The following is an 8,959-nucleotide window of genomic DNA, read 5'->3' as shown; positions in this document are numbered from 1 at the left end:
CACTCCACTTGACACTTTGCGAGAGTGGAGCGAATTTGAACAGACAAAAAGTAAAATTGATCTAGAAAGAAGAGGTCAACTTAGAGGCTGTAAGGGTAAAAACAGACAAATTTAGGCTGGTACTTGCAAAGAAGTATGCAGCCTTAGAGCAGAGAGATGATGATGAAATAGAGCTAATGAATGAAACCGTAACTAGGTTGGTTTGAGAGGCAGCAACTGAAGTGGGAGGCAAGGCACCAAGGCAACCAGTAGGCAAGCTATCCCATGTAACTAAGGACCTGATAACTTCTACTCCACTAGCAAATGCGTACTTCACGCGGCGGCACGCGGTCGAGCGCGCCGGCCGTATATTGAACGCCATCTTCACATGGCCCATACATTTGTGCGTGTTGTTTTCTCGCAGCTGTTTGCATTGAAGCAATAGACAGCACGAAGGTCACTTCGCTTGCACGCTGCCACGCCTACTCACGCCAGCGTTTAGACAGCGGGTGTCCGCGGTCATCGGGTGTGATGTGTTCATGTTTGCCTGTGCGAGCTGACAGCATGCTTGTTAATTCAGTTAGTAAGCGAGTGTTTATATGACCGATAAAAGTATTATCCTTACTTCGTACACCTGTCTACTAATTTGCTATTACGATAGATGCTTCGTCTTTCGGGCGAAACTGTTGCTTAAAAAAAAAATGAGGCAAACCGTGTGTTCAGTGGATGCCGAACAAAACGATTTCTCAATTGGCATGCATTTAAATAGGGCATCCTTCGAGGCGAATCTTTCTATGAAACTGCGTTCAGTAGCGCCATTTTACAGCGAAGCTGTTAAATTCCTCAACAGTTTTCATGTTATCGGCGTGCGACGGCGAGGTCGATATAAATGCAAAGCAATGTGTGTCAGAGCCCCAAATTGGCTCTGAAACGCAATGGTCCATGATCATAAAGTAAAAGTTACCTTGCGCATATCTCATTCAAATAGACAATGCCTATGGAGGTTTTAGAGCGAATAAGTTTATTTGCCTTCCTCGCCCGTTTTCGTGGTTGGTCGGTGGTCGATGGTCGGACTTGCAATAAAGTTAGAACGACAGAAAGCTGAGCTAGTTAGTGAGGGTTCATTATGCAAAAAAAGGGGGTGGTGAAGAGTGCAGACAGGACACAAGAGTAGAGAAGAGCAGCGTTCGTGTTGTCCACTTCTCTACGCCTGTGTCCTGTCTGCACGCCTCACCCCCTTTTTTGCATAATGCAATAAGGTGCCACTGCAGAGGGCAAAACTGCACAAAAAGGTTGAGGGATGCGTTGGACTTCAACCTCCAACTTTACAGCTGTTTCATACGCGCATGCTTGTGAGCTTTGACTCAGGTGTCTGAAGGTTTAGATGCGATAGTGGAGCGCTCGGTAACGAAAACGTTCGTTTGTTCGCGCGTTTGTTTGTTGGCATTACTCGCTTACAATGACGAAAATTGTTGACGTTTTCTATACATTTTAAATGCGTAGGCATTTCTATGCCTATATACCCACCGAGGAAACGCGGCCGTCCGCCCGTCCGTCAAGAAAGACGATCGCTTTGAAGATTGCGCCCGCAGCCACGAAAATTTCGACCTTCATGCTGCCTCTCGCTTCAACGCGAACCAAGCGGCGGGAACAGAGCGAAAACGAAACTATCGGCAGTCGGCGCACTCTGCCCCCATCGCAGATTGCTTTCAAAGTAGGGCCCGCGCGACCGCGCCGTACGCAGCCGCCGCCGGAGTACGGTCGACCGCGGTTCATAATTGTTCGACCCGGATGGATAAGGCACTAAAGAGCGATAACCGCTTATAATGATCGGAACAACATCGGCCCACATGGCGCCCCACCTGCAGAAGTTTGGTAGCGTCAACAATTCACCTTGCGCCGCCGTCAGCAGTAGTTCGTGTTGCCGCAGTGCGTGGTGCCGTTTATACTGGTTCGGATCAAGTTTCACGACGTCGATAATGACACCGGGCTGCGTGGAGATGAGCAAGTGCCGCAATGCTGACACATACTTGGACAAATCCCCAGAGAAGTTTCTGCATGAATTTCTTCTTTAACCAGCAATCCGTAATTCTCGTTTCTCACGTCGCGCATACCGACTTCACATTCGAGGTGAGCTATGAGTTTGCAGGGCTGCAGCGGTGAACGCTCACGCCGTGGTGATGCAACGCCACCCGCGTGGGGGCGCCCTCACTAAGAACACCCAGCCCTGACCACGCTCGAAGTGTGTTCGAGCGAGACCGCGAGCTAGTAAACAGACCCTCAGTATTTCCGTAGGGTGTGACAAGTCACTCGTGCACTTCCGCTGTCTTTGATGTACCAGTTGTCGGATTGAATCTAATGTGGGCCTTCTTTCTTCTTCTGCAGCGGTCTCGCCGAGCAGACGACGCTGACTGAAATACGTGTTTGAACATAAACGCCCTCCTCCGTCACCGAGACCCTCCAGCTGTCGCTGTTTCCAGCACGGAGACCACATCCTGCATATTTAACGACCTGAGGTTCCGCATTCATAAAGCCAACGGTAAAGTTCAACGCCTGTCCTTGAGTGAACCTGTGTTGCACATCCGTCACCTCACCTTGCCATCAGGGTTCAACACTTGGTCGCAGAAGACGCACATTCGAGGCCGCCGTATTCGAACTTGTGCGCTGGACCCTCACATCACATACCCGCCTCGGCCCGATGACCTCGGTTGAATGCTGCCTTCTTTGCGAATGCTTGCAAGAGAGAGCGCACGATGACCTCACTTCCACGCGAGTGAATTAAATACGGTAAGTGACCTTGCGACAGTGAGCTAAGTATAGCAACGAAATCAGGCGATAGATTGTTCGTGTGTAGTGCAACGTCAGCAGACGCCCGCGAAATAGAATGTCGAGCGAACACTTGAGTCCTTAGGACAATCGCTATAGTTTGTTATTTCTATTGCGAGCACGTTCACTAAGCGAATGTTGAACTGAAGGTAATCTGTACGTATACACGCACCCGAGTTCTCGGTGGGTACCTACTTTTTGCACACTTCTTTCCCTGCGCAAATCAGTGAACCAAGGCATCACACGTGAGCGTGTGTATAATGTCACGAATTACATTATATCTGCCGAGCTCCAATTCTCGCTCTAAATGTCAACTAGAATATCGACATTAAGAGAAAAAAAAACAGAACTAAGGCTAGGCACGCCATGTAATGCGTAGGGCAGACAAGCGGTGGTTTATCATAGTTGCAGAATGGGTGCCAAGGAAAGGTAAGCGCCGTCGAGGCCGCCAGGAAATTAAGTAGTGGGATGATTCAGACATTTGCAAGATCAAAAAACTTGGAATAGGCTCGCAGAAGATAGGGTTAAGTGAAGCTCGCTGGGAGAGGCCTTCATCCTTCAGTGTAAATAATAATAATAATAATAATAATAATAATAATAATAATAATAATAATAATAATAATAATAATAATAATAATAATAATAATTATTATTATTATTATTATTATTATTATTATTATTATTATCATTATAGCGTTCGCGCGGGCAGGCTCAGAGGGATATAGAGATGCGATCTGGAGACGAGATCTAGCAAAGGAATAGTCGAAGAACTAAAGATGATAAATGAAGAACGGTCAAGGTAGGTTATTACCTACCATGTTCATAAGTAACTGCTTAAAGTGAGGTGATCCACTATCAAGTGGCGCGCAGTATTTCGCAGCGCGGATTTCGACGTGTTGGCCATCCTCAGCGTTCCTCCCAGGAAGACAGCTCTTCGCAGCCTGATAGGCGAGTCACTGAACCACCGCCATTTTCCATGGTTGCCGTCGCTGTGCCATCGTCGTAATGCCGTCGTCGGTGTTTTCGCGATGTCAACTGATCCCCAGCAGCGAATGACTTAAGGAAGATAAAGGTGTCGTGTAGCCTGTCCTCAATGAATAAAGGCTTCGTCTCTTTGTACGTTACGCGTTGAAATCTGTTACACAATCTTTAGAAAACCGGCTTTCTGCACTGCACAGCAAACATGACAGTTATCGAAGACGCGTGTAAACAACAGTGCTTTCCCCGGTTTCCTCGCCTTGTCGACAGCGCCGTACTTTCCACTTACGCTTTGCGCGATTAGCTTAAAGAATAATAAAAAAAAAAGGTGAGAGATAGGAAACCCGAACATCTGTGTGCGCAACTCGTGAGGCTTCCTTATCTCGATTCATTATTTACCCGGTTGATGACACACACACAGTGCGGCGCGTGGCTGGGGTTTGCAACGCGATAGCGGCGACGCCATGGCGCGTGCACTGTCAACCGCGGTCCACTCGAGTCTCGATCGAGCTCGCGATCGTAGAATCTCGGCAGCAGTTTCGGCGTAAAGCGACGACGACTCCACCAGTTCAGCCGCGAGACGGCGATCCTAGCGTTTCAGCCCAGTTTTCACAGACGCGCCTGAGCTAGAACTGCAGTTCTCAAATGTTGTGTCTGTGTCTATAGTGTATACAGCGGTGGCGTTCACTTGAAGGAGACATTGCGCTCAAGAATAGCGATTCTCACTCGTCATTTCTACGTGCCACTCGCCATTTTTTTTTTCTTCACTGTTAAGATGCAGTCTTTGCGGCAAACTATATACAAACATACACACTGCTATATCACCTACGTCTGTGGGGTAGCGTTCAGGAGTTCGCACGCCTTTCTCGTTGGAGTGGCTGGCTTCGCGACCACTGACAACTGCAAAAACACCACCGAGCACCCCCACCCCTCCTTCCCCCTTTATATGCTGCTGCACCCGCTTCGTCACTCTCTTCGGAGCGTGCTCAACTATCTGGACTGTCGACCCTTTACAGAGGCTAAGATCCTGTATTCATTATGCAAAAATGAGGTGAGGCGTGCAGATAGGACACAAGAGTAGAGAAGTTGACAACACGAACGCCGACTATCAACTGAAGGGAGCACTGAGGCGAAAAAAGAAATTAAGAAGACGCAAAACTCATCTGCGCAAGCTCAGGAATGGTATCACCACGTGTCAGTCGGATACATGTGCCGGTCTACGTGAGAGAAAACTGTTAAGGCACTTAATCTCTTCCTTATGTAAAGTAATCGAAGGCTGACTCACGCACGCACTTCCACCATTATAGATATGCCATGCCTCTACCATAAGACGCGTATCTTCATTCTTATGCATGTACAATATCGCGCATTCATCTAACTCTGGCGTGCATGTTATGCAATCTTGGCAATGTAGGGAAAGATTAGAAGGCGATCCACCGGTTAACGACTTTTTATGTTCCATTAGCCTCTGACTGATACACCGTCCCGTTTGCCCTACGTAGAACTGGCCACAGCTAAGGGGAATTTTATAAACCACACCCATACGACAGTCAGTAAAACTGCTGTTCTTATTGTGCTTCAATGGACAAATATCTGTTCGTTTTTTGCCTTTTACCCACTCCTTTTTATTCTGTACGGCAGCGCATATCTTACCTAGCTTATTGGGAGCAGTGAAAGCAACATTAACATCGTATCTACTTGCAACTTTTTTAAGCCTGTGCGACACTGAATGAATGTACGGAATAGCCACTACCACTAAGATCCTGGATGCGTGGCTTCACCCGTCATCAACCGAAAAAGCTACGCTTGATCTCACGACTTTTCTAAAATGAGCGGACCTGAAAAGACGCTTATGTACACCCGCGTCAGCTAATCTGCACGTTAGCGCGCTCTCTGTTTCTCTCTGCGTTTGTATTTTCCTTCTTTCAATCTTTTTATCTTTTAGAAGAGCGGCGCGAATTGACACGCACATACACAGTGAACGACAGACAACATTTAAGTACTCGTCTTCTGTCTGTCCTTCTCTGCGCATTTTTGTGCACTGTTGCTGCCCTGACGAAGACAGCTACCCCTCTCGAAACGTTGGCCTCGACAACATTCCCCTTCGTCGACCGCAGTTAATTATCTGTGCATGTGTGCCAATTTTCATTCCTCTTCTAATACCTACGTTTCACCCATTTGCCCAATAAGGAATACTCCTACAATATCCCATACTCCCACGCGCGCGAGAGCCTCTCCTTGTGATTTCTCTGACGCACAAAATGGATGGCCAGAGCAGGCGACGGTGAACGACAGGACATCTATTCTGCCTTACTCTATTTTTTTTTTTTAGCTGTGAAAGGTGGGAAATTTGGCTCTTTCGCCAGTGAAAGGGCCCCGGATATATCCCAAAATCTTAGTCAAGAAAAATAAGCTAGAAAAAATCGACGTCCGTTTTCTTTGTATTAATGTCTAGGTTTGGCCAAATACCACGTAATTAAGACATAGAATATCATTTGAGATTTCAGGCATGACAGCAGCGTCAAAAACACCCACAAAAGAAAGAAACACTGACAGACATGGACAATCGCTGCACTCACAATTGATTTTATTCCGTGAAAAGAAGTTCGGCTGAGGGAGCACCAACGAAATTTAGAGAACAGCGAAGACATGCGCTTAGTACAGCACTGCAGTTCCTCCAAAAGGTGTTCGCCGCATTTTGAGAGTACGAAGATATTAGGTAGGGGCAAAGACCAGCCCGCGGGGCACGACAGCTACTGGAAGCCTTCCATATAACGAGAAAGGGAAGTGATTGCGTTAATGATACGTCAATTGTGTTATATATTTCGGAATGTGACATTTTCTAAGCAAGAAGATAAGATGTACTTTGTGTGTGTGGGGGGGGGGGGGGAAGTTGTGGCGACACGCGTTCTTGCCTCCGAACGCGCATGCGCGACGCATCCTGTATATTCTACTTCTTTTCATGAAATAAAATCAGTTGTGAGTGCAGCGATTGTCCGTGTCTGTCAGTGTTCCTTTCTTTTGTGGGTGTCTGGGCTGCCGAGCACGAGGCCGCGGGATCGAATCCCGGCCACGGCGGCCGCATCTCGATGGGGGCGAAATGCGAAAACGCCCGTGTACTTAGATTTAGGTGCACGTTAAAGAACCCCAGGTAATCGAAATTTCCGGAGTCCTCCCCTACGGCGTGCCTCATAATCAGAGAGTGGTTTTGGCGCGTAAAACCCCATAATTTGGTTATTCATTTTTTTGTGTGTGTGTCTTTTGACGCAGCTCTTATGCCTGCAATAAGTGACCAACTCGCCCAAGAACTCGTTTTATTGAATTATTTGAGACTTTTGCATTGTTGGGTGCACATCCCTCCGTTAATAGAAGAGGTCGAGAGAGAGCCTTCATACCCACACCTAGGCCCGCGCTTGGGTATGTGCGAAGAAGGCTCCTTGGGATGATGGTTATGCTTATTGGTATCCCCTGTGGAAACGGGGCGGCGTCAGTCTCCGAGCCTGCTTGATCTAATCAGGCTTTAATACATCTATTGCAGTGTAGCATTTCGCCTTCCTTTTTTTGATCTTTTCTTTCTTCACCAAAACCTGTATACTGTGCAGTTACCTATGCCTGTAACGTCTCCATTACTATCAAGTTATTCCCCGCATTTTCCCCCCACCAATACTCTAAACGTCTCTTGCTTCTCTCCATTGATGACCAGTTAAGGTTTCCATCCCTAAGAAGAAGTAGCCAGCGCCGCCTACAGGCACCAGCATGTCCTGAAGCACCAGTAATGATAATTAAAAAGTTAGAGGCGCATCAGTCTCTTTACGTGCATTGAATGTGAAAGAACTATGTTCTAAAATTGGTACAGCGCTACATGGAAAGCAAGAAACAAGCCGAGCAGGCCAGAAGAAGAAACAGGCTTGTTTCTTCCTTTCCATGTTGCGCTGTGCCAGTTCTAGAATGCAACACCAACTCACCCAATTCTCAACCATCGTGAAAGCATTCAGACTTTTCCGGGGATACTTTTCACTTGGTCGTGTGCTCCAATTAGGCAACATCAAATTTGGGGGTGGGCCAAGTCAATTTTGGAAGTAGGTCAGGTCGGTTTTCAACGTGGATCGACTCGATTTTCGAATAGGGCACAGTCAATATCTTCGGTGTGGGCCACCCAAATTTTCGGGGTGGGCCAACTCAATTTTGGGATTGGGCCAGGTCAGTTTCGAACGTGGGTCAACTCAATTTTCGAATTCGGCAAAGTAAATTTTGAGGATGGGTCACCGAAATTTTGGAGGTGGGCCAAGTCAATTTCTTGAGCTGCCATTGCGCAATCTTGTAGCGCTTGCACTTTACACCCACTACCGTTCCTCACCTGCCGACGTATTCGCGCAGACGTTCTGCTTTTGCATCAGCTCCTTCGCCGAAACCTGAACTGCGCTGAACTGCTTAATTATGTCACACTTCGAATACCGTAGAAAGCCATACGGGAGCACCGACCACTCTTCGTTCCTGCTTGTCACAACAATCATATTGCTGCGCATAGATAGGGTTCAAAATCTGTATAATACTTATTTCGCGTCTCTTGATATTTTCCATTAGTGAATGCCGCACGCATTGGTGTACACAGCACAGTACGGCGGCTATGAGCAAGTGTCATGGCGCCAACGCAACTAAAAACAAAACAAACATCAAGAAAACGAAAGGTCGGGTACGCGCAGACGTTCGTGCGCTCGATTTTGTCGAGACAGCGCAAGCGTTACCACATGACTCTGCTCTACCAATAGGGAAGCGCAGACCTCATCGCCTGGCCTCGTTTCGAGTACTCTGACGGAAAGATAAAAGAATGTCGCTGCCTTTAGTTTTATACAGGTGGCTTAGTGGCAGCAGCAGCAGCTTGAGAAGCGGCGGTCAGTCAACATCTATAGTTTCGCACGCTGATGTTTCCGATATCTTGTATCTTAAGATACACGATACATTATTTCGTGTATCGGCAATACAGATACTGATACACGTCTTGTCAGACGTATCGTGATACAGATACAAGATACCGAAAGAGTATGGAAGATAGTATCTAAGATACATGAATCTTCGATACTGCCCAGCACTACTTCAGGTGTACCTCTCCACTCTAGTGACATAGAGAAAGACGAGTGGACGGACGTGTAGGAATGCGAGTCTAAATCGTTGCGTC

This window comes from Dermacentor albipictus, chromosome 8 (genome assembly GCF_038994185.2).
Source record: "Dermacentor albipictus isolate Rhodes 1998 colony chromosome 8, USDA_Dalb.pri_finalv2, whole genome shotgun sequence".
Taxonomy (NCBI): Eukaryota; Metazoa; Arthropoda; class Arachnida; order Ixodida; family Ixodidae; genus Dermacentor; species Dermacentor albipictus.
The sequence above is the reverse complement of the archived record's forward strand: the minus strand, read 5'-3'. Positions refer to the sequence as shown.